General features: G+C 43.3%; 1 protein-coding gene and 1 non-coding gene across 2 annotated transcripts in view; one reads left to right on the top strand and one right to left on the bottom strand.

Moving 5' to 3' along the window:
- WWC3 (WWC family member 3) overlaps positions 1 to 27,559 on the top strand; it is a 257,499-nt gene that overhangs the window by 39,563 nt on the left and 190,377 nt on the right. The gene's annotated exons all lie outside the window — the stretch shown is intronic.
- On the bottom strand, positions 13,412 to 13,483 carry TRNAG-UCC. Its single transcript has one exon. It is a non-coding gene; the product is annotated as a tRNA-Gly (tRNA).

Raw genomic sequence — 27,559 nt, 5'->3', positions numbered from 1 at the left:
CAGTTGCAGAATTGTCGCTGTCATTACTTTTTTTTTTATGACGAATTTCCCCACAAATCGCTATCGCACAATTCTGCAAGTGATTATAATTTATTATCGCTGTTTTCTAGCTGCTCTAAAACCATTTTTGACATAAAGGGACACTTTTGGTTGCTATGGACAATCTACAGTTTGCAGGGAGAAAGAACAGTTTTTATTATATAAAAGTACATGTAAGGCACTGGGAAGACCCCTAGGGACAAGGGGGGTGTGTATTTTTTACATACAGTACTGTAATCTATAAGATTACAGTATACTGTATGTATTGTGTTTCTTTACCTTTTTGAATTTGGCGCCGTTCTCCGCTCCAGTGCGTCGTAACGTCGCAGGGAATGGAGATCGGCGGCACACAGAGGCACTGTGTGAATCGAGCGAGGTCCCACTCGCTCACACAGCGCGGTGGCATCGCAGGATCCAGGGACAAGGTAAGTAAACCAAGCCTGTGGATTCAGCGAAACCGTAAAAATTTATTCACACAGTATACCATAAAAAATTTGCACTCACATGCTCTAGTGCCTATCCTGACCGGCACTAGTCTGTCCAGCGTTACCGCTCTCCGTGTCACTCCGCCGGCGTGCGCTCCACGCCTCGGTGTCTGAGCGGTTCAGCGTGCGGAGGTGTTTGTGTGACGTAGTTCCGCTTACTTGGATTACCCAGAAGCCGGCTTCTGGGTAATCCAAGTAAGCGGAACTACGTCACTGTGTGGACAATTCCGACGCACTAGCGTTCGTAATGGAGATCGCACATTCGTCATGCTGTAACGGACTGAAAAGCACGAGGCTGAAAAGCGCGAATCGTCTCTCACCAAACTTTTACTAACACGACTGGTATTGAACTTCCCTTTTCTAGTGCCGTCGTACGTGTTGTTCGGAATTTCCGACAACATTTGTGTGACCGTGTATATGCAAGACAAGTTTGAGCCAACATCCGTCGGAAATGTATCCACGGTTTTGTTGTCGGAATGTACGCGGCAATACTGCGCATGCGTTGCTGCCGTATAAATGACTCATCCGGGGTGACATGTAAACATTAATAATGTGTAATCAATGGCACACTCTGTAATCAGCTGACCATACTTAATTGATATTGACATGTCGGACCCAAGTTGCAAATAGGTTACATGTACACATGTAAAACTTTGTGCTAATCTTTACATGCAGACAGCATACTGTTTTACATGTGTACAGAGTAAATAATGGTGAAATCTGTGACCCCACAGACCAGTTGTGTCCTGAATGCAGAGCAACATTATGCTGCCAGGGGCGGCTGTGTTAATGGGACTGCCAATACATACAAAACTATACTCTGTAGGCAGCATTTTTAATGCCAGGCATGGCCTGTAGGGTAAGTATAATGCCGCGTACACACCATCACTTTATGTGATGAAAAAAAATGACGTTTTTAAAAACGTCACTTTAATTGACTGTGTGTGGGGGAAAACGTTGTTTTATGTCTTGTAAAAAACGACCAAAAAAAATTGAAGCATGCTTCAATTTTATGTGTCGTTTTTCAAAAGTGCACTTTTTACTTCACAGAAATTGACCGTGTGTAGCAAAAAACGTCGTTTTCTAAGACGTTTTTTCATCCACGCATGCCCAGAAGCTAGCTTCAATGGAAAAACGTGGTGGAACGTAACCTCACTTTGCAAGAACATTGTGAGAAAAACGATGGTGTGTAGGCAACTTCGTCTTTGAAAATTGAAGTTTCAAAAACGTCATTTTTTACTTCACAGAAAGTGTCGTTTTTTTTCATCACATAAAGTGATGGTGTGTATGCGGCATAAAAATAAGATGAGCAAACAGTTAAGTTTATTTCCCTCATTAAGACAGATTCTTGATGTCACATGAAGTCTTGTCTTATAAAAGGGTGTTGTCAGCCAAATACTCAGCTGTTATGGTGTTCCCTGCATAGCATGTAACCCTGTTCCACCCATCTAATGCCTACGGAAATAGATTTGCAGCACTTTTTATAAAAAAAGAAAATTTTTACATACTTTGAAACACCCAGCTTCTAGGAAGGGGCAGATAGAAACCCTGGCAACTTGCGTGTGTGCGTTCTCAGCGGATCACAATCAGCAGCATGCATATAGGCAGCTTGTTTAGTTTTCTGTTCCACATTCCTGGAATGCATTTCCCAAAGAACATTTCTGGCAGCAAGAAGTCTGCAAACACACACAAACAATGCTTATTTGTCAGCAGGATAAAGTATCATAGCAAAAAACATGCTTTGTTAGATGCAGAAGCCAGGCGAGCGAAGAGTAGAAACTTCCCAGCGCGAGTTAATGTACCGGGTTACATTTCAATATTGCATACAGTGTTGCTAAACCTCGAACATAAATCAGACAGTTCGAGTCTGTCTTAGACATTGACCATTTGCTTCTGCTCTTGCCAAAGATGCCTTGATCAGCTTGCCAAATTCCCATGAAAGGGAGACGTATTTCAAGAGCTCCTTTATTTCCTGGCTGGCTAAAATTTGCTAGTGGGTAGCTGTATTATATCTCATAAGTGTTGCCTGAATTGCTCGAATGGCTGAAATGACTGTTTTTATTTACTCTTCATGAAAATAAAAACAGGCGCTAAAGTGGAACTTCACTTTCTCAATCAACATTTATTATTCTTAATCCTTAAACTGCAAACACACCAAAAATGGCCTGGTCAGGAATGGGGGTAAATCTTCTGGAGCTGAAGTGGTTAAGTAAGGGTTTTATACCAATGTTTTGCGATGAGAAAGCATGCAGGGCAAAGGACACACACCTGCCATGCTTCCAGGTATGAGGACTTTGTAAACGAAGGTGCAAAAAATGATAAGCTAAAATGACATGATTTTTCACCACTGATTTTATACTGTCTTTTCAAGATATAAAAAGAAGTTGGAGTTATTGTAGTATAACACTCTTAGTTATTAAATAGTCTATTTTATAGTTCATTAGTCCAAAAGGAAAATCAACTAAGGAGCAAAGAGGGAAAGAGGCATTTGGTTTTAAAAGAGGGACATTTGGGAGCTAGTAGCTACACATATTAATAACTAATATACTGTTGTATGCCTCCTTTGCTAAGGGACGTTTCACACTGGAGCGCTGGGGGCGTCGGCGGTAAAGCGCCGATTTTTTTTAGCAGCACTTTACCGTCATTTTAGCTGCGCTTTTAACCTCTGCTAGCGACCATAAAGGGCTAAAAGTGCCTGCAAAGCAGCGCTTCTGAGGCGCTTTGGCCGCGCTGCCCATTTATTTCATTGGGCAGCGGCGTTTTAGAAGAGGTCTATACACCACTCCTAAAGTGCCACAAAGATGCCGCTTGCAGGACTTTTTTTAAAGTCCCGCAAGCGCACTGCTATAGTGTGAAAGCCCTCTGGCTGGAGTGACAGGGCATTTTTAGCGCTATAGGGCATGTAAAGAGCCTCCGTGTGAAAGTGGCCTAAATGTTTCCTTTACACATTGTTCAACTTTGATAATTGTAAGTTTTGTTATTTGAAGGGCTGTCTAGGGTCAGGGCATCCAATTCAAAAACTGCATTACTTTATATGGTTTTGGATGGGCTGGTGGCCAACAGTGGGTTTTAAAGGAAACTAGCAAAGCCAGTTGCTTTGCTGCCATAATTATTCAATAGTTTCAGTGCTCTGAATCACAGATCCAGAACAATATGCAGATCAGAAATTCTGACATATATAAATATGACGTTGTGTAATACAATATAATGATTTTTTGTTATGTTTTTTCAAATGTAATGTCTATATTTTGAAAATAAACTTAAACTTGAATGAAAAAAAAAAAGAAATTCTGACATATAGAGAATATAACCATTGTCAGCTAATGTCCTGTCAGTGGAGGCTTGTTCATAGGTGAGATGAGCAGAGAATAAATGTGGCCAGACCTTCAAGTGATTGTAAAGTCTTGTTTTTTTTTCTCTAAAAATAACAAATATGTTATACTTACTTGTTCTGCGCAGTTGGTTTTGCACAGAGCAGCCCAGATCCTCCTTTTCACGGCTTCCTCTTCTGTGCTTCTGGCCCATCCCTTCTGTCACGTGCCCCCACAGCAAGCAGCATGCTATGGGGCACCCGAGCCAAGTCACAGGCTCCCTGTGTCCATTCAGACACAAAGCCTCGGTACGGCCCCAACCCTCTCTCTTCTGATTGGCTGACAAACTGATTGAATGGCGCCGCTGTTGTGTCTCAGCCAACCAGAAGGGAGAGTCCGGAACTGCTGAGGCTCTTGTGAACATCGCTGGACAGAGATTGTGCTAAGGTAAGTATTAGGGGGGCTGATGGGGAGGGGGGCGGGGGCTGCTGCACACAGAAGGTTATTTATCTTAATACATAGAATGCATTAAGATAAAAAAAAATCTGACTTTAAAAATCACTTTAACCCCCCTGGCGGTATCCCCGAGCGTGACTCGGGGTTGGTTTTTCATGTTACGATCGGTAACCCCGAGTCACGCTCGGGGTAGACATGCAGAGCCTGCAGCGTGCGCTGGCTTACCTTCTCCTGGATCCTGCGATGCCTCCCCGCTGTGTGAGCGAGCGGGACCTCGCTCGATTCACACAGTGTCCTCCTGTGCCGCCGATCTCCGTTCCCTGCGACGTTACGACGCACGGGAGCGGAGATCGGCGCCAAATTCAAAAAAGTAAACAAACACATTGCATACAGTATACTGTAATCTTATAGATTACAGTACTGTATGTAAAAAAAAACACACCCCCCTTGTCCCTAGTGGTCTGCCCAGTGCCCTACATGTTCTTTTATATAATAAAAACCTTTTTTTCTGCCTGAAAACTGTAGATTGTCCATAGCAACAAAAAGTGTCTTTTTATGTCAAAAATGGTTTTAGATCAGCTAGAAAACAGCGATAATAAATTATAATCACTTGCAGAATTGTGCGATAGCGATTTGCGGGGAAATTCGTCATAAAAAAAATAAAATAATGACAGCAACAATTCTGCAACTGAGCAAATTTCAGTGATTTTGAGTTGATTACATTATTGAATATTTTTTATTATAATTATATTATTACTTGCTATAATTATTTATAATTATTTATTATATTATAATTTAAAATTGTGTTTTTAAAAAAATTTCATACCCGGGATGCCTATTAGATTCTTGTTTGGTCAGATTTAAGTGAGTTATTCCTAAAAATCACAGGCCTACAATGTAAAACACCAAATTTCCTTGCAAATAATTGTACCGCTTTCAGCACGTTTTTTCAGACAGAATCATAACGCCAGGGAGGTTAACAGCTGCTCACAGCTCATTTGAACCTCAGTGCAAGAGACTCCAGGATTGTGAATGTGAAGATAGCCATGCCCAGATTTTTGTTGTAAGTGAGGAGTCATCAGACCTCACCAGCTACTTATATTTGTGACTCTCAGTTCTAAAAACTTAAAAGATTTTAAGTAAGGAGATAGTCGTGGTCAACCAGAGTGGAGATGTGTGCTTCAGTAAAAATGAGCACAGCACATATGTGAGTGGATAGGCATCATCAGCTGTTCATAACATATGTAAGCATCAGTGTTAGAGTTCAGCAATTGTAAGGCCACAGTCACACCTCAGTGTTTTGTAGCTTGAAGCTCCAAAACACTGGAGGGTAGAGCTGCATGATTCCGGAAAAAATGAATGTCCATTTTTTTATGCTTAGAATAAAGATCACGATTCTCAGCGTAATATATATATACACACAATGTTTGGGGGTCCTAACTATTTTTCTGGCAGAAAATATTCATTCTAACTTGTAAGCAACAAGTGTCAGAAAAAGGCTTATGCCGCGTACACACGATCAGTCCATTCGATGAGAACGGACCGACGGACAATTTTCATTGGTTAACCGATGAAGCTGACTGATGGTCCGTCGCACCTACACACCATCGGTTAAAAAAACAATCGTGTCAGAACGCGGTGACGTAAAACACAACGACGTGCTGAAAAAAACGAAGTTCAATGCTTCCAAGCATGCGTCGACTTGATTCTGAGCATGCATGGATTTTTTAACCGATGGTTGTGCCTACTAACGATTGCTTTTTTCCCATCGGTTAAATTGAAAACAAGTTTTTTTTTTTAACCGATGGTTAAATAACCGATGGCGCCCACACACGATCGGTTTTGACCGATAAAAAGGGTCCATCAGACCATTCTCATCAGTTTAACCGATCGTGTGTACGCGGCATTAGTATTTAAGTGGTTAAACTGGCCTCATTTACAGACAGAAGTTCACCCCCTTGACCTAAAAGAACTAAATGTTACACTGTTTTCTTTTTTATCTCCCAGCACTAAGCAATGTTGATAAACATTTGCTGAATATTTTTTTTTGACAGCCGTGAGTGAGCAGAGAACAGCTCTGCACTTGTTACATGAATGAATCGTGGAAATGCCGGATTAAAGGAGTTCTCTGACCTAAAAGTTTTAACCCCCGCTGTGCCCGGGCTGTAAAAAAATAGAAAATAAACTGTCACTTACCTGCCTACGATCCCCCGTTGTTCCGATATCGCCGTCCCGTTCTCCGGTCCCGGTCTCTTCCGCTTCCTGTGTGTCGGTGACTCATAGTGCGCTCAGCCTATCAGTGGCCGCGACGGGACATTGCTGCGGCCGCTGATAGGCTGAGCGCACTATGAGTCACCGACACACAGGAAGCGGAAGGGGCCCGGGACCGGAGAACGGGACGGCGATATCGGAACAACGGGGGATCGTAGGCAGGTAAGTGACAGTTTATTTTCTATTTTTTTACAGCCCGGGCACAGCGGGGGTTAAAACTTTTAGGTCAGAGAACTCCTTTAAGATTGTGAGGGGGATTGTATCAATATCGCAATTTTTTTATAAATAATTCTGCAGCTCTATATTTTTCTATATGGAGATAGTTCACATCTCTACTACAAGTTGCCTGAAACCAAATACGTTTGCTGTGTAAAGTTAAGGCACCCAAAACGACGACTAACTTTGCGACGGAAAACTAGACTAGCGGTGATGTAGCGAATGCGGAAAAACGTTGTGGATCGCCGTAACTCCTAATTTGCATACCCGACGCTGGTTTACGACGCAAACTCCCCCCAGCGGCGGCCGCGGTACTGCATCCTAAGATCCGACAGTGTAAAACAATTACACCTGTCGGATCTTAGGGATATCTATGCGTAACTGATTCTATGAATCAGTCGCATAGATACTCTGAGAGATACGACGGAGTATCTGAGATACTCCGTCGTATCTCCGCTGTGAATCTGGCCCATTTGTTTTTTACTGCTTTTTTTCTGCCATCTAGTGTGCATGGACCCTAAAAGTTCCAGCATGCCTCACTGGCATCTCTACAACCTCTAGAACTGCAACAGAAATATGCCCCATTGAACTTTTTTCTATGTCTATAGAAAAGCAAGGCCCTAATTGTCTATCTATCTATCTATTTGTCCAATCTCTCTTGGTCTTTGTATCCAATGATCTAGCTGTCTATCTATTCATATGTCTGTGACACAAAAGTCTTTGGCTTCTAATTCAGTAATTTGGGGTTGTATAATTATCTGCTGTCACATACATTGTGATGTGTGTTACTCCTTTCTGTGCCTAAAAGTAACCACTTTAGCTGTCCATAAAACAAAATCTCATATTTTCCAGTTATTTCACTTAATTTTTCATTTAGATAAAATTGGCCACAGGCCAATGTGTGGGATCATCTTCCTTTTCATTTTCCTAAACAAAAGTAGTGTTTGTGGGATTAGATATATCTTCTAAGAAGTATAAAAAATGAATGATATGGTCTTGTGGTTCAGGTAATGACCGGATTACAGCCTAGTAACCCAAGCCTAACAGGCAGGCTTCGGATCTGCATTATGCGGTATGCTATAAACCATGGTATTCATAAATGAAAGATCAGTCTACAGAAACCTCTCTTATATGCAGTACGGAGTTCCTTCTCAAGAATATGTGACATAAACTGATCATTACTAGCAACTGATCACGTACTACCGAGAAAAAAAATATAACATTCATGAGGTTTTTATGTCTAAAGCTCTGTACACACGATCAGGTATCTGATGGAATCTAATCCGATGGATTTTTCGTCGGATATCCGATGAAGATGAGTTTCATCAGATTTGCCTACACACCATCGGTCAAAAATCCGACCAAACGCGGTGACGTAAAACACTACGACGTGCTGAGAAAAATGAAGTTCAATGCTTCCGAGCATGCGTCGACTTGATTCTGAGCATGCGTGGATTTTTGACCGATGGACTTCCACACAGACGATCGTTATTTTTATCCATAGGAAAAATTTCAAACATGTTCTATTTTTTTTAACCGATGGAAAACAAACCGATAAGGCCCACACATGATAGGTTTGACCAATGAAAACAGTCCATTGGTCTGTTTTACATCGGACAAACCGATCGTGTGTACAGGGCTTAACAGTCAGGCATATTTGATGGAATATACGAAAGGTACAGTCTTTTTGCCTTAGTATAGATTAATGTTTGTCCCAAGCATGTTTGAAGCCACTAAAGCCTGCCATAGATAGTTTGAATCTTGGCCTAGTTCAGCCAGGATCGGCCAAGATTCTATTAATGTATAGGCAGGTTGATTGTACAACCAACGTGTCAGAATGCTAGCATGGGATTATTGCCAGCCGCTATAGCCACTAGTAGTAATCACTGTGGTGACAGGGATGGCTCCCTGCGCCCACCACTCCCGCCCCCTTGCCAGGAGAACAGAATAGCTCTGGATTCCCCCATAAACACTGACTGAACACTGATTTTCCAGTTGCAAGAAAGAAAACCACATCATCTATGGCCTGTCTTACTGTTGGCTGACTCACTACCTCTGCTGGAAGTCTGTTTCAAGTATCAACCTTTAGTAAAATAATACTTTCTAAGATTCGTTTTCAACTTTCCTCCTGCTAGTTTGAGGTCATGTCCCTTTGTTCTTGATCTTAGTTTCATATTGAAAATATTGCCCTACTGACCCTTATCCATACCTTTGGTGTAAGGTTTCAATCTTGTTTTCCCTTTCCTCTTCCCTCCAGACTGTACAGTGCTCCAAGCTTGCTTCAGCATCTGTGTATGACTTTCACTGTGCACATCATTTAGCAAATTGTCTTTAAGGAAAATAATGTTATGGATTAGAATTGTTTGAACTTTGCGCTTTGTTTTGTCATTGCAAAATCAGGTGCATTTTTTTCTCACATCTAACAAATACGTACATACCGTAATATGGCCAGTTACCTTAAAGTGATTGTAACTGCAATTTTTTTTTCTATAAAAATAACAAACATGTTATACTTACCTGCCCTGTGCAATGGTTTTGCACAGAGCAGCCCAGATCCTCCTCTTCTCGGGTCCTTTTTCGGTGCTCCAGGCCCCTCCCTCCTGTTGAGTGCCCCCACAGCATGCAGCTGCAACAGTGTACGGTGACAAATTAATAATTTCTGACGTTCCTGTTTGTTCGGACCTATTTAATGATCTTGAATTTACATATTTTTGGCTGTGTATTGGTCCAACTCCCCCGTCGTATGCATGCGACTGGGGTTGGTTAGGTCTAAATTTGACAGCTGCTGTTGCTTCCAAGGTATTGGATTTAGACACATTGTGGGAATAGATCTGAGCTGAGCTGATCTGAGCTACTGTTCTCACTGATTGTTGGGATGGGAGAGGGAGCGCTCTTGATCCCATTTAGGGTAGGGCCTTCTTTTAGGGCCAACACTATTATCTATATTCTCATCTCCCTGTGGACATTTATAGCCCTGTTGTGCAGTGAGAGCCCCCCATTTAAGCTCACCTGCTATCAGCTACATAATACACATCCCCCTTTCTCATGCTTACCATCTACCTACTCAGCTGTCGCTAAGCATGTTAATGACTATTTTACATTTCACCCTTTATGTAATGCACCTCTTGTAATCTCATAGGATATATGCCATCATTGTTGAGTTTTACCTTTGTCCCTATTATAGGGTTTTTTCGCAGCCTTGGCCCTCTTTTTGTTATCGGGCTTCGAGTCCCTCCTACACCATCAGCTCCCGGTTGGACTCCTTTCCATAGTTTTGTGATTCTGCTGCCAATACACACATGCCAATTGATCTACACTATTTTGTTCATTTTTGATTCAGTGAACATTGATGTTCTTATACACAGACTGGGCTTTCATCTCTTATTGGGATTTTGGGATATTGGGATATTCTTTTAACCTAAATGCACCAATTTCTATTTAAAGTGATGGTTAAGCCACTACTATAGAAACCTCCCATCCCCTCTGTAACTTAACAACATTTGTGCCTGTGTTATAAAAAAAAAATTGCTGCCCAGCTGACAGCTTCAGCAGGCGGGGCTGAGCACTCCTGTTGACGTCAGCTGGGGAGGAAAGGAGAGAGAGAGACCCGAGGAGTCACGTAAGTGGCAGGAACTGCTCTGATATAGGTACAGATCGACATATTTTTATATAACACAGGCGATGGGGCACATATTGTTATGTTACATAGGGGATTGGAGCATTTTGTAGTAGTTATGAGAACGGGCACTGACACGAGCAGACAGGCAGGGAGGAGGGGGGAAGAGGACAGGGAATGACAGAGCAGGGCTGTGGATGACTGAGGCACGTAAACTAACCTCAGCAGCCATAATAAACCGTGGTCAGTTTACAGGGGGGAGGGTATAGCCAGGCAGGATCAGCCAGGTATTTTAGGTGATAGAAAGGGCCAAATTACACAGCACAAGCACTGTGCTGTATAACATGCTTTAAGGGAACAGGATATGTTTTGTTTTTTTATGACATGTTTTTTTTTCTGCAGATATACCCATACAAAAAATGATATCTGGGCTGTCTCCTGAATAAGTGGGTTCTGCCCAATGATACACATTGAGAGCCTTAAAGGGGTTGTAAAGGTAAAAGTTTTTTTACCTTAATGCATCCTATGCATTAAGGTAAAAAAACATCTGTCATCACTGCCCCCGAGCCCCCGTTTTACTTACCTCACCCCTCGAAAATCCCAGGCGCGTTCTCGTCATCCTGTTCGGTTCCCAGCCTGGCCGTTGATTGGCTAGGCTGGGCGGATTGATAGCAGCGCAGCCATTGGCTGGCGCTGCTGTCAATCACAGCGGATGACGCGGGTGGGCGGGGCCGCTGTATCACAGGAGCATGCTCGCAAAAGCTTTCCACCATGCGAGGGAGCTCGCATTAACGTGGAAAGCTTTTGCAAGGAGGAGCGGAGACAGCCGCCGAGGGACCCCAGAAGACACTGATCGGGGCCACTCTGCAAAACAAACTGCACAGCGGAGGTAAGTATAATATGTTTGTTATTTTTAAACAAAAAAAATCTTGCCTTTAGCCCTGGTTCACACTGGGTACGATTTGGAACGATTTGAGATGCGATTTGACATGTCAAATCGCATCTCAAATCGGCGGCAATTGTCGGCAATGGCACTGTCCTAATCAGTGCGACGCCGCATCTGCCATTTCAAAAAGTAGTTCCTGTACTACTTTTTGCGATTTCGGGCCGCGATTTACATTAAATTGTGGCCGAAATCGCGGCAAAATCGCGGCCGCAAAATCGCGGTAAAATCGTGCATTTTACCACGATTTTGAATTCGCAGCAGTGTGAACCTAGGCTTAGTGTCCCTTTAAGCCTTCATGAACTGTTCATCATATGCTTCAACCAATTATGGGTGTTATGTTGTAATTACATGCTTATTATGTGGATATTGATGATGTGATCGTAATCAAATTATATTAATGTCTTCTTGTTAGTCCTTTTAAATATTTGTGTGATGAATTTTGTACACTTTTTATACTTTTTTTGGCCTTTCTTTTAGCACCACTCACAAAAGTAAGTCCCATGGGCAAAGTTCTTTTTTGACATTTTCTGCATAAGTGACGACTGTGTGTTACTAGGGTTTGAGTTCAGGTGGCCTTTCACTATATTTAGTAGGAATGCTCAATAGCATTCCCAGTATTGTTATTCGTTTTTTATTATTCTTAATTTTAATTTTATTATTGCGTACGTTCTTTGGCTCTGCGTAACTTCTGCAAACTTTCAGCTATTAAAACCATTCACCTCTTAAAATGTTCAGCTCTTTCAGATAATGATGGGACTTCTTCGACTTTTTTCTACTATTTATATTTTTTTAAATATTATTTTTTTTACACTTTTTTTTAAACATTAAAGTCAATGAGAGCATGCTTCAAATCCTTAAAATCTTCTTCCGCTACCAAAAGTTTCAGCTCCTTCATACTTTCACCTACAGACGCCAAACAAACTTTAAAATGTTTAGAAAATATTCAGCTATCAGGCTATATTCTTTTTCAGTTTGATATCTTCTACAGTTTTTGTGAAAAAGCTGTTTAAGTTTAGTGATAATTTCAGGAAATTTTAGCGATTAAACAGGGTGTCTATGGGGCTGGTTAGAGTGGATGATGTCACAGCTACAGCACAGAGCTTTAAAAAAATTATCTTTGTTCCTTTTCTATAAATTGCTCTCACTCCCACAAGATCTACTTGTCATTCAAAATGTATACATCGTAGGTATTTTTGTCTAGTTTCAATGTGCTCAGTTTTGTGATACACCTTTTACTTTTGGCTGGTTGAGCTTCCAAATGACAAGAGTTCTACACTTTTTTCCATTGACTGTCCTGTATACAATTCTTCAGATTTAGACATTGCTGGCTGTGTGTTGAGTTATTTTGAGGGGACAGCAAATTTACACTGTTATACAAGCTGTACACTCACTACTTTACATCGTAGCAAAGTTTCATTTCTTCAGTGTTGTCACATGAAAAGATACAAGAAAAGATTTACACAAATGCAAGGGGTGTACTTACTTTTGTGAAATGCTGTATATATTTATTGTGGTCTATAAGTGGTTACATCACACATGGTGTGTGCTGAGGTCTGCAGCAATGAAGGATTTTTGGATTTGAAACTTTAATGTAAATCTAGACAGTTGAGGGGGTGTAATATTCCTGCTGGGTGGAGTATGCGATCCCCTTACTTTCAATATCGCCCCAATCGAGGCGTGATTTTGCCGCGATTGTCGCCTGACAAATCGCAGGACTGCTTTTGGGAAACAGGCGTTCTGTCATTTTGTTTGTGTGATTTGTCAGGTGACAATATTGTCCGATGATTGGGGTGCCATTGAAAGTAACGGGATCACAAGCGTGTCACACGTTTTGCGGCAGTTCGGGAAATTGCAGTAATTTCGTTCACGATCCGGAATGCCTAGGTGTGATCGCAGCCAAAGCTAAGCGTCTTCTATCAGTTGCTGGGTTCTCCTTCTATAGATTCTGGGGGAACGTTTTCTTCCTCAAACATTCCACACATTCTCTTCATTCTTTATTCCACCGCTAATATATACTCTGCATTGACCTTGTATAGCGCTTTGCTATCTGAGGACTCCAAGTATTGGAGATGGCGTTGGCCGGGAATCGAACCCGGGTCAGCTGCTTGGAAGGCAGCTATGCTCACCACTGCACCACCAACGCAAAAGTAGCATGTAGTGTGGAAGGAAACCGGAGTACCCGGAGGAAACCTACGCAAGCACAGGGAGAACATGCAAACTCCATGCAGATAGTGTCCTGGTCAGAATCTGAAACAAGGACCCCCGTGCTGCAAGGCTAACCCCTAAGCCTCCGTGCTGCCCATTTACGGTCTCTGTTCTCTAAGGCCCGCCCCCGCTGACCGGGGTAAATCACTTATGTTTACTCAAAGTGCCTTCAGAAGAAATCCAAACGTATCCTTATTTACAATCTATAACACTCCTATAATAAAACACACCCAAATAACAATAAAGAGGGGTACAGTGGTCCCCAAATTAACAACACCATGGATCTAAATATTCCATTCACCCTTAGGCCTCATTCACAGGGGGGTATGAATCCGTACCCCATGGGAGGTCTGTGTTTACTGGAATGGGGATGCACATGTGTTCCCAGCATCCCGTGTAGGCAGTCCCATTGCTGTCAACTGGGGTGCAGTGACTGTACCCAATGTGACATCTGTGTGGGTGCCGGTGCACCAACCTGAACGCACCCAGGGTGCGTCCGCGCAACTGCACCCACATGGATGTCCTTTTTGGGGTTAATGCAGCCCCCACACAGGGTACAGATTCATACACCCCGTGTGAGTGAGGCCTTGGACTTCTCCATGAAGGACCTCACTGGCGGGAAGAGTTCTCATTTCTCCAGCAGAGAAAGCCTAAAGAAAGCTGGAAAGACTTCTCCGACCTCTGAAGACAAAAAGAGTTCCAACCTCCACTCATAGCCAGTCCAACACACGCCTCAAAAACATACCGGCCTTCAACCTCCCCTCATAGCCGGTCCAACACACGCCTCAAAAGCCTACCGGCATCCAAACTTCACAACATAATCAATTTCTTTATGTCGATCTACAATACATAGATCAAACATATCACCTGTAAAAACGTGCTTGAGATGTTGGTGGTAAACAGCCTGCTAGGCCCAGGGGGAACCAAACCAAGTCCTCCAAAAGCTGCCTCATATCCAAAAGATAGAATGGTAGAACAAGGAGAGGGGGAGTATGGAAGGGGCAGAGAAGGAGGAAAGTAGGGGGGATGGAAAGTTGCAGGTAAGGAAGGGGTCTGGGGGTTCCCCCAAACCCTCACCCCCTTCTTCCTCCAACCTTTGCTTCTCCCCCCTTTCCTCCCCCTCTCCCTCTTCCATACTCCCCCTTTGTTCTACCTTTCCCTTTAGAGTGTTATATTTTTGACTAAGCTTAAAGGGTCACTAAAGGAATTTTTTTTTAGCTAAATAGCTTCCTTTACCTTACTGCAGTCCTGGTTTCATGTCACATTCGGGAGGAGTCTCATTCAGAACGTCACATTCTGCCAGAGTCTCAGTGGTAACGCCACAATCTGCTGGAGTCTTAGTGGGAAAGTTACATTCTGCCCGAGTCTCAACAGAATCGTTGCATGTTGAAGGAGTCTTCGTGTGAATGACACGTGGTTGATTTAAAGAAATTCCCAACTTTTGGGCTATTTTCTTTGCCAACAGAGCTGCACCCTGTTCATTTAAGTGCAGTCCATCCCTGCTGTAGAGCGAGTAACCAATTAAAAAGTCAGTCCAGGTCTCCATGAAGCCAAACCCCTCCTTCCTGCACCAGTTCTTCAGCCACCTGCTAAGCTCCCTAAACTCCTGCTGCCTCCTTAGTGTGGCTCGAGGTATAGGCAGTATTTCTGAAAATGCTGCCTTGGAGGTTCTTTTCTTCAGTATAGCTCCTAAGTCCCTGAAATCATTTTGTAGGGCGCTCCATTTTCTTCTAATGTTGTCGTTGGTTCCAATATGTACCATGCATTACAGCTGGGTCCTGCAATCCGTCCATCCAATCTGCAATGTCCTGAACTTGTGCGACCGAGAAACAATATACCGTTCGTCGATCACCGTCATTCTGACAGATTGCCTTCTCTGTCCCATAACAGAATCCCCTACCACAAGGATCTGCCTATCCCTTTCTGTAAGCTTGCCTTCATCTTCATGGGTGGAGATATTCCCATTGCTGCCAAGTTTTTTTGGTGGGTTCCTAACATGTACATCACATTTTGCTGGAGTCTCAACATGAATGTGACATTCAGGTGGTGTCTCCATGTGAACGTCACATGTTGGTGATTGGTGGATTGTGAAGAGGATTAATTTCACCGCTGTCATCTACAGATTATACTACTTTGAGCACCTCTCTTCCTTATATCTATTATTTACCTTTATGATGTTCACCGCATAAAGAAATTTGTTCATCGCAATGTGAACAAAGAGCGCTGCTACAATTTGTATTGGACTTTGGTTCTATATTGATTGTTTGATTTTATATGCTATTTTAATTTAAGTGGCTGCTTTCTTTTACATATGATTTTGAGGTGGTTACCCATTATACACTAATTTTTTCTATCATCTTTACCTTAACCCCCTAAAGCGCTGAGCTGTGATGAGAGAAGAGGGCAGTCTTAACAGTGGATATACATATTCCCATGCCTGCCAAGTTTTTTTGGTGGGTTCCCAACATGTACATCACATTTTGCTGGAGTCTCAACATGAATGTGACATTCAGGTGGTGTCTCCATGTGAACGTCACATGTTGGTGGAGTCTCTATGTAAACGTCACATGTTGGTGGAGTCTCCGTGTGAACCTCACATGCTGGTGAAGTCTCCGCGTGAATGTCACATGCTGGTGAAGTCTCCGTGTGAACGTCACATGCTGGTGAAGTCTCGGTGTGAACGTCACATGCTGGTGATGTCTCTGTGTGAACGTCACATGCTGGTGAAGTCTCGGTGTGAACGTCACATGCTAGTGAAGTCTCGGTGTGAACGTCACATGCTAGTGAACTCGGTGTGAACGTCACATGCTGGTGAAGCCTCGGTGTGAACATCACATGCTGGTGAAGTCTCTGTGTGAACGTCACATGCTGGTGAAGTCTCTGTGTGAACGTCACATGCTGGTGAAGTCTCTGTGGGAACGTCACATGCTTGTGAAGCCTCCGTGTGAACGTCACATGCTGGTAGAGCCTCCATATAGCGTTCATATTCTGTCTCGCTCACTAGGGCAGTCCTGCCTTGTGAGCTGTCTCTGCAGTAAATACTGCGTACATCTGCAATAAAAAAAGAAGAATCAGGTTTAGCACTTTCACTTACATTATATATATTTTTATACAACATCAAATTATACAGAGAAAAGTTCAAAATTCCAATGCCAGGGACAATAAATAAACCCAACATGACAGGGACACAAGGATCACTAATGGTGGCCCTCCTATACAAATTCTGGTTGCCTGGCAGTTATGCCAACCCACTAAAATGAATGAAGTCAGAAAGGGAACTGATTTTTAATTTTCATGTGTGGGGGAGTAATCTGCAGTGCTTCTGTTTCTTATTAAACACCCAGCCTCTATGGGGGGGGGGGGGGGCTCTAATCAATATCGATTTCCATTCCTATACGTGTGTAACTTTGGACTCCAATAAAGATGTTTTTATAACAAAATATTTTTTTGCGTGTTTTGGCACCATTAAAAAATTCCTGTACTGACTCCACCTCCTGAGACTCCTCCTCTCAGCACTTCTGTAGAGCTCAGGAGGCAGGCTCTGAGAAATGTGTGATACCGTACTGCCTACTCACAGGGCATAGTGAATACGTGTCACAGAATTCCAGGGAGTAAATGGGTGAGATCTCTTGCTAAGTAAGTTTACTTTGCTCAGAATAATAGGATTAGGCTATAAATAATTATATATCTGTGGAAATGAAAATATGATTTTACATTTTGAACTTTATTGTGCTCCAACTGATGTTCTCAGTGTTGTGCATTTTATGAACATGTTTATTATATAAGAGTACAGTTTTTGTTTGCACATCTTGTATGTAACAGTAACACTTCTTAATTGACCTCGGTTTTAATATGATCTTGTGAAGTTTATTTACTTGGGGAGAATTGGCCACATTTCATGTTTGGTGTTTACATTTTGGAACCTCTTGGCAAGGCTGATTACAAGAGCTGGCATGTTGCTGCAGCTGCTTTCTGACACACTTATTGCCCTGCTTAGGCACGGGCATACCAATTTGGATAAGAAGGTTGTCAAGCAGCGGGTGGATTATTGCATATTAAGAAAATCAGTAATCTCCTGATTTAGAAAAGTTGATAAATCTGTTTACAAATAGTATGCATGTTTTCTTATATAGGTTGTATGGCACATTTGATGTTGTTTTGATAAAAAATAAGTATCCCTAAAGCTGAGAAATAAAGTGTAACTATGGGAAGCAAGGTTTCTGAATGTTTCCTTGCAGTTGAAGGACAATTGTGCACTGATTGGTAGACTGACATTCTTTTTTTCTGTATTCATGTGCCTCCATTAACCACTTAAGCCCCGGACCAATATGCAGCCTAAAGACCCAAGGTGTTTTTACAGTTCGGGACTGCGTCGCTTTAACAGACAATTGCGCGGTCGTGCGACGTGGCTCCCAAACAAAATTGGCGTCCTTTTTTCCCCACAAATAGAGCTTTCTTTTGGTGGTATTTGATCACATCTGCGGTTTTTAGTTTTTGCGCTATAAACAAAAATAGAGCGACAATTTTGAAAAAAATGCAATATTTTTTACTTTTTGCTGTAATAAATATCCCCCAAAAACATATATAAAAACATTTTTTTTCCTCAGTTTAGGCCGATACGTATTCTTCTACCTATTTTTAGTAAAAAAAATCGCAATAAGCGTTTATCGATTGGTTTGCGCAAAATTTATAGTGTTTACAAAATAGGGGATAGTTTTATTGCATTTTTATAAAAAATTTTTTTTTACTACTAATGGCGGCGATCAGCAATTTTTTTCGTGACTGCGACATTATGGCGGACACTTCGGACAATTTTGACACATTTTTGGGACCATTGTCATTTTCACAGCAAAAAATGCATTTAAATTGCATTCTTTATTGTGAAAATGACAGTTGCAGTTTGGGAGTTAACCACAGGTGGCGCTGTAGGAGTTAGGGTGCACCTAGTATGTGTTTACAACTGTTTGGGGGTGTGGCTGTAGGAATGACGTCATCGATCGTGTCTTCCCTATAAAGGGAATGACGCGATCGATGCGCCGCCATAGTGAAGGACGGGGAAGCCGTGTTTACACACGGCTCTCCCCGTTCTTCAGCTCCGGGGAGCGATCGCGACGGAGCGGCTATAAACAAATAGCCGCGCCGTGGTCCCGGATCGCTCCCCGAGCGGACCCGACCTCCGCATGTAGCGGGGGGGGGGGTCCCGATCGGACCCCCCACCCGCTAATAGGCGAGGACGTACTGTGATGCAATTGCCTATATGCTTCAGTCTAATGCTCTCCCTGCTAACTTAATGCTGTTGGTTACAGGTAACAGGTGTTTTATGTGTGATTCATCTCTCTCTGTAAGGACTGTTCATATGTTAAATAAGGCTAGCTTTTGAAAGGCCTTTAATTGTGTGATAACCCTGTCTACAACCTAGTGATTCTCAGAGGTGTTAATAGGTGTCAAACTGGAAGCAGACGAAACGTCTGCTTAGGAAACTCAAGTGTGTGAAGGTGATTTGTTGTGTAAGGAATGTGCAGTGATTAGACATGATAATTGTCGGTCGGTGCCGACCTGTCTGGAATGTTTTAGTAATTAGCCTTAGTGTGTGATTGGGTTGGGTGGAGATTTCATTGTTGCTTCAATGTCTTGGACTGTATAAAAAGCTGAGAAGAAAAACCATTAAAGGCTGTGTTGTTCAAGCAGTAAGCTGGTCTCATGTGTGGCTTTCTGGGCGATTCCAGGGATATCCCTCCTCGTGGAAGATTGGGGTGATTTTCGTTATGGGAAGAAGGGAACGTTGACGGGGATATCATACCGATACCGTCACAATTGGTTGGTAGCAGTGGGATTTTTCCCTTCTATTCCCCTTCACACCCGGATTCCAAGCAGACACTGGAAGAACTACTGGAAGTTCGTGGAAGGATTGCTAGCAACAAAACCAAGCGGGTCATCATAGCAGAATCAATGGAGCTAGACCAGGAGGACGGGATTGCAGCAACGCCAGCAGTACAAGAGATGGAGACACCAGTGATTCAGGAGGAGGAATCGCCAGCCAACAAGCTAATAAGAGAGAAGCTAGCGTGGTTCGGCCCGAACCCAACGCCAGATGTGGTACTGAAAGTGATGGACATGTTAGTAAACGCAGAGCTACAGAAGGATAAACAAATAAGGGACGCAGAACTACAGTTAAAACTGGCAGCAGTCCAACAAGCAGCCGCACCTTCTACGAACAGTGAGTACAGCACAGCAGACGCAAGGAAGATTCCGTTTAGCGCTTTTAAAGCTTTTGATGAAAAGGACTGTGAGATTGATAACTTCCTGGCGGATTTTGAGCGACAATGTAACCTGCACCGAATAGCTAGAGGAGACTGGGTTGCAATATTGTCAGGCAAACTGTCAGGCAAAGCTTCTGATGCTTTCCGGACCGTGCCAGATCAGGATATTCATAGCTACGCCCGGGTTAAAGAAGTGCTCCTGGCTCGTTATGCAGTAACCCCAGAGTCCCACCGACAGAAGTTCAGGGACTCACGCAAAACCACGAAAGACTCTTATGCGGAATGGGCATGCCAATTGTCCCGGTCGGCCTCTAACTGGGCTAACAGCAGCCAGGCCACCACCGCAGAGGACATTTTGCAACTAATGCTCCTGGAGCAATTTTACAATCACATCCAGACGGACGTCAAGGATTGGGTGAGAGATCGCAGGCCCATGACTCTACCAGAGGCCGCGAAGTTGGCGGATGAATATGCGGATACTCGCAAGACAAACCAGGTCACACCACGGGTACAACCCCCACAACCAATGGCGCCCTCACACCCACCAGCCGCTAGATACCAACCGCCTAACAGACCGATGACATATAGCCCTCGCTACCCACACCAGGAGGACAACGAACAACGCTGCTTCCGGTGCAAACAGTTGGGTCACTTCAAGCAGAATTGCCCCATGAATGACAACACCAGGTCAAATTGGTCTCAACCTGGGTACCGCCCACCAGCAGCAGCCCATTGTGTAGACTCGGCTTGGGATCCCCAGGAGCTGGGTCAGGAAGAACCATTGGGCACCCCTTACGAAGCCCTCATGGTACAATCTGTTATTACGGACAACAGGGAACACCATTGTCAGCTGGTCATGGGCGACAGCCATGAGCCGGAGGGGCCTTGGAGGGAGCTGGGCAGAAAGAGGCACCGCCAGCTACCCTCCAAGAAGAAGAGGTCCTGGAAGTCATATAACCAGCGGACCTGGGAGGAGAAGAAGCGACTGGAGGAGATGGAATCGCAGCGGGCGCCCCAGATGCGGGCCGAGATGTTCGCCAAGGGCCCACCGGTGGCCCCTTACACCACCACCCAGTTCCTGATGATGAAGGACCACGTTGAAAGCCTGCAGGACATGAGCAAGCAGGATCTGATCCGTGAGTTCATAGAGCTGGAGGAGTGCATAAGCCGCATGGAGGAGGAGAACAACCACCTGAGGTCACAGCGGGCTGACCCCCCCAGGCTCCATGAACTGGAGATGGAGCTGGAAAAGCTCAAAGAGGAGAACCGGCGGCTGCGGAGGGAGCAGGGGGTGGCTGACCTTATGGGGCTCTGAGTCCCCTCTCTCCCCCCCCCCCCCCCCCCGGACTCTGAGCACCAGTGCTACAGCACTTCAACAAATATAACTTTTTCTTTTTATGAATCTCCTGTGATTGTCACTTCAGAGCCATAACCTGCCCCTCCCATAGCGGGACACCTAGATGGCGGCGCACAGACCCATTCGCCATCTTCACACTGACTTCTGGTGACTTTGCAGATCGCACAAAGACTTGGGGACTGACCGACGTGTGATCTGAAGACCCGGTGGCATACCTGAGTCTGAAGCAGTTGCCAAGGGAGGTCAGTCACGCCAAACGGAGTTAACCTCGGACTAAAAGCTCTGAACCCGTCAACCCTACTGGACCAGGGAAGGTCCAACCGGGTTTGCCGGAGCAGGGAGAAAAGGGGGGGCCATTGTGATGCAATTGCCTATATGCTTCAGTCTAATGCTCTCCCTGCTAACTTAATGCTGTTGGTTACAGGTAACAGGTGTTTTATGTGTGATTCATCTCTCTCTGTAAGGACTGTTCATATGTTAAATAAGGCTAGCTTTTGAAAGGCCTTTAATTGTGTGATAACCCTGTCTACAACCTAGTGATTCTCAGAGGTGTTAATAGGTGTCAAACTGGAAGCAGACGAAACGTCTGCTTAGGAAACTCAAGTGTGTGAAGGTGGTTTGTTGTGTAAGGAATGTGCAGTGATTAGACATGATAATTGTCGGTCGGTGCCGACCTGTCTGGAATGTTTTAGTAATTAGCCTTAGTGTGTGATTGGGTTGGGTGGAGATTTCATTGTTGCTTCAATGTCTTGGACTGTATAAAAAGCTGAGAAGAAAAACCATTAAAGGCTGTGTTGTTCAAGCAGTAAGCTGGTCTCATGTGTGGCTTTCTGGGCGATTCCAGGGATATCCCTCCTCGTGGAAGATTGGGGTGATTTTCGTTATGGGAAGAAGGGAACGTTGACGGGGATATCATACCGATACCGTCACACGTACGTGTACGCCCATGTGCCTGTACGTGCCATATTGTGGACGTATATGTACATGCGGGGGTCGGGAACTGGTTAAAGAGCCAGTCAATATAAATTGTAAATGTGAAACACTTCTCCCTCTGACATGCTTGGCATAGTAATTTCATCTGATAAGTCAGACGTGTAAACATTTTACACTTTTTCATTTTACATGATCTTACACTTAACCACTTCAATACAGGGCATTCTCACCCCCTTTCTGCCCAGGCCAATTTTTCGTTTTCAGCACTGTCTCACTTTAAATGACAATTGCGCAGTCATGCAACACTGCACCCAAATTTTGCACTATAAACAAGAGAAGAGTAATAAGCTTGGAAAAAACACAATATTTTTTACTTTTTGCTATAATAAAAAAAAAATAATAATAATTTTTTCCTCAGTTTAGGCCGATATGTATTCTTCTACATATTTTTGGTCCAAAAAAAATCGCAAAAAGTGTATATTGATTGGTTTGCACAAAAGTTATAGTGTCTACTTTTTTTTTTACTAGTAATGGCGACGATCAGCGATTTTTATCGTGACATATCGGACACTTTTGACTATATTTTGGGACCATTCACATTTATACAATGATCAGTGCTATAAAAATGCACGGATTACTGTATAAATGTGACTGGCAGGGAAGGGGTTAACACTAGGGGGCGATGAAGGGGTTAAATGTGTTACCTAGGGAGTGATTCTTACTGTAGGGAACTCACAAGGAGAGGAGACCGATCGGTGTTCCTCTGTACTGGGAACATACCATCGGTCTCCTCTCACCCGACAGGATGTGGATCTGTACGTTTACACACACAGATCCACGTCCCTGCTCTATTACTGGCAAACGTGGGTGCATGTGCACCGGCTCCCGAGTGACGCGGCGCCCCCTAGGCATCCGAGAGAGAAGCCCAGGATGTCATATGACGCTCGCCCAGGATGGGAGATCTCTCCTGTGGATGTCATATGTCTATGAGTGGGGTATGAGGTGGTTAAAGTGGATGTAAACCGGATTCATGAAATTTGAGCTGTGCACATATCTCTGCAGTGTTTTCTTTTCTCTCTTTAAAGCAGTACGTCCTGTGCCTTTTTCCTGCTCCGTTCTTCTGTTATCAGCCTGATAACTCCTGACAAGTTCTCAGACAACAGAGATAAAAGTAACAGGAGTTTTGTGTTGGAGAAGATGCTATAAATAGATTAGCAGCTTGCTGAACGTTTCAACAAACAGTTCTGAAAGTCTCTACCTATGAGGAGAGGGGGTGTGTGCCTTTCCACCAATCAGCTGTCTTGGCTGTATACTGCTGCACAGGAAGAGAAAATCTCCTAGCATGATCTGAACTTTCTAAAGAATATAGGAAGCTAAAGACAGCAGATATACATGTAAAACTTAAGTAGGGAGATTTGTTTCATCCCTGTGAGGCTGTTCACTTTACTGGGTATATGTGAGGATTTACATCCACTTAAAATTTATAGACAAATTTTGCATTTTTATTATTGTGTAAAAATAGTCAAATCAAATTGTATTTTTTTTTTAAACAGTTTTTGTTTTTATAATTTGTTTTTAACATTTATAAATGGTATACTGTATATGTGTTTAACCACTTCATTACTGGGCACTTAAACCCCCTTCTGCCCAGACCAATTTTCATCTTTCAGCGCTGACGCATTCTGAATGACAATTGCGCGGTCATACAACACTGTACCCAAATTATATTTTTATCATTTTTTTCCCACAAATAGAGCTTTCTTTTGGTGGTATTTGATCATCTCTGCGATTTTTGCGCTATTAAACAAAAAAAGACAAAAAAAAACCACAATATTTCTTACTTTTTGTTATAATAATATCCCAAAGGCCGATACGTATTCTTTTACATATTTTTGAAAAAAAAAATCACAATAAGCGTATATTGATTGGTTTGCGCAAAAGTTATAGCGCCTACAAAATAGGGGATAGATTTATGAATTTATTTTTATTTTTTGTTTTTTACTAGTAATGGCGGCAATCTGCGATTTTTTTTTTGTCAGGCCTGCGATATTGCGGCGGACATATCGGACACTTTTGACACTATTTTGGGACCATTCACATTTATACAGCGATCAGTGCTATAAAAATGCACTGATTACTGTGTAAATGTGACTGGCAGGAAAGGGGTTAACACTAGGGGGTGAGGAAGGGGCTAAATGTATTCCCTGGGTGTGATTCTTACTGTGTGTGGAGGGGACTGACTGGGGTAGGTGACCGATGCTGTGTCCCTATGTACAAGGGACACAGCATCGGTCTCCTCGCTCCCTGACAGGACGTGGAGCTCTGTATTTACACACAGAGCTCCACGTCCCTGCTGTCACTGCCGTTCGCGGGTACCTGTCGGACATTGCGGTCGCCAGGCACGCGCATCGGCATCTCAGCGATGCGCCGGGCACAGTGTTTCCCCACTGCGCGCCCCCAGCGGCACGCGCGGGGAATGCAAATAAAAGGATGTCCAGAGACGTCCACACGGCAGTTGAGAGCCGCGCTGTGAACGTCTTTGCATGTCCCCCTCAGATCTACAGCGACTGCACTTCCAAGTACACTTTCAGTGCAATTTCAAGTGCAAAGTGGATTTGCCGATTTGCCTTTAGTAAATAACCCCCATTGTGTACAGTTCATCTGCTAACATTCATGTGAATGGCTTTGCTTACCTTCAAACCCTTTATTCCGTAATGAATGGATTATTGATAAACTCATTCATACCAGTAGTCCTGTGTGGCTGCTGCAGTGTGTGTCACTGAAGGGAGAGGTGTGGTCTGAAAGGTAGACAGGTGGATGAGAGCAATCTGATTGGGGGAAACATGGGCAGGAGAAGAGCAGTTTTACTGGAAAGAGGGGAGGAAAGCAGAGACAGGAGGATTCTGACAAAGAGAGGTACCTGACAGCGGAGCGACTGTCAGGGAACCTGTAGAGGAGAGAAGCGGTTATCAAAGGGGAAGGGTATCCAGGGAGAACAGCAGCAAAAATGTGCATGCAGTGAGAGCAAATCTACAAAATGTTCTTCTACAGCAGGGGTCTCCAAACCTTCGAAACAAAGGGCCAGTTTATGGTCCTTCAGGCTGCATTCACACCTGAGCGTCGGTCGTTCGGTCGTTTTTTTGGGCGTTTTTTTTCGGCGTTTTGTCGCGCGTATTCATGCTTATTTGCGCGTTTGCATACAGCGTTGTCCGACGTTTTTGTACTTCGACGTTTTTTATTTTAGCCAATAGGAAAAATTATCATCTTTTCATCACTTGTTGCTATGTTGGTAGATTTTTTTAATCTTCTGCATGGGTGACAAGTTCTATTGATTAAAGCGACGAAACGCCCGTAGCAAACGCCCGTTGTCGCGCAAGTCGCTTGAATCGAGCGTTTCCATTACTTTCTATGGGAAATGGAAACGCTCAAATACGCCCAAACCGCACGATACGCGCGACAAAAAAAGGTCCGGAACTTGTTTGAGCTTCGCGCGACAGGCGTTTGGGCGTTCGGCGTTCAGGTGTGAACAGTCACCATAGCAAATAATGTTATTTCATCCCTTTGGCGTTTGTGAGCGTAGTGCTTCAGGCGTAAAAACGCCTAGGTGTGAATGGAGCCTCAGACATAAGGTGGACCAGACTTTGGTCATTGGGTGTAGAAAAGGTCTCGATGTCGGTGGGAAAAAAACAACGACCCATCTTTGGTGTAAGTTAGGGTTGTCCCGATACCACTTTTTTAGGACCGAGTACAAGTACCGATACTTTTTTTCATGTACTCGCCGATACCGAATACCGATACTTTTTTAAAATGTCATGTGACAGTTTTCAAAACACAATACAGACTAAGGATATTTTCTTTAGAATTATGAAGAACTCAAGACATTATAAAAGAATAAAAATGAGTAAAAATGAATAAAAATGTTTTATTTGCTTGTCACGCAGTAGTAAAAAACTCAAAGAATTTTCATAGAACATGTTGATAAATACAAAAAAAGTATTCGGCGCTATACTGTGCATGCGCATCGCCGTTCGGCTCCTTTCGCCAATCGTGACGCGGCTTACGCGACGGGGGGGGGGAGCTCGTTTTTGGGCAAAACGTCAATCACACACATGTGAGGAACGCCCACTCCCGCGGGACTCGCAACCCGGATGCACGGGTGAATATGCTGTACTAAGGTATGTACAGCATGAAAAAAATAATAAGAGCCTTAATCGGATTGTAATGTGGGGGGGGCAGTGGAATAAGAAAAACTAGTTTTTAGGGTGAACCACCGCTTTAAGAGCAATCTGTCATTGCTCCTGAACTAAGTCGGCAGCTTTGTTTACACTTATGCAGGGGCGATAACATATAGTGGCTCCTGTATAATTATAAACATCCCAATGCTGTAGAGCTGCAATGGATTCTGGGGCACAACAGGCCGCACACAAAGCACTGATAGGTCAAATGCAGCCCATGGCCTCCATGTTGAGCACCAGGGGTTTAGACCTTGATGTCTTTTTATTTCTGTGTTTTCCCTTTACTATTATATTGTAAGATGCTCCTTTGGGAATATTAATGCAGCTTTTCTGGTCTTTTCTATTGTAATGATTACTGGATCTGTTGTGAATGAAAGATTGGCGTCTCATGTCTATTGATTTCTCTACATTTGTGCTTCGTAAAATATATGTTTTTTTAACCTGAGATGAAATTAGACTTGGCACACCTGCAGATATCATAAGTGTTGATAGAATGAAGTGATACATTTACAGTGAACATTTATCCTCGTGCAGCCTGGACACGATCAGGATGATAAATGACACCGACTATCACCCAAATTGCAGATCTGTTTTTGCACAGTAAAGAGTTGAGAAACATTTTATAAATAGGCTTGTAGCTTCTGTGCTCCATGCACTTGTTGGGGCAAGTTATGACCGTGTAAACATCTCAACTGCATGAAACAGTGGAGGTCAATCAAAAAAGGAGAAAACAATTACCTACCAGAGGTTTTATTAATTTCACATTACCGTACCTCCAGAATTGAAATAAAGTATTGGCTTTGTTTACACTTTAATTACCCATTTGGTTTTGGTGTTAAGTTCTCAGGAGAACAAAATTCTATCCTATGCTATCCTATCTTTATCTGCAATTAGTACGCTTGAATCTGAACTGTAATATGTCTGGTAGGTTATGACAACCACTATTTCATTTGTGTCTGATGTCAGGTGGATGCTTTGTATGTCATGGCTAACAACTGAAAAACATACTAGGAGAACATTACATAAAGTAAATACAGACAAAACCAAGAAGCATGCCCTGCCTTAATGTGGACTTCCAACTCCAAATTGTTTAATGTTTTAGACACAGTCATGTTAAAATAGAACCGCTTTCAGTTTTTATTGCTACGGGTATCCTCTTTGCATTGATAATATCTTATCACTTCCTGTCCAAGTGACCACACAGGAAGTAAGGGTAATTTTCTCAGCAA

Source organism: Rana temporaria, chromosome 2, assembly GCF_905171775.1.
Source record: "Rana temporaria chromosome 2, aRanTem1.1, whole genome shotgun sequence".
Lineage (NCBI taxonomy): Eukaryota > Metazoa > Chordata > Amphibia > Anura > Ranidae > Rana > Rana temporaria.
This window is presented reverse-complemented; position numbering and strand designations above follow the sequence as displayed.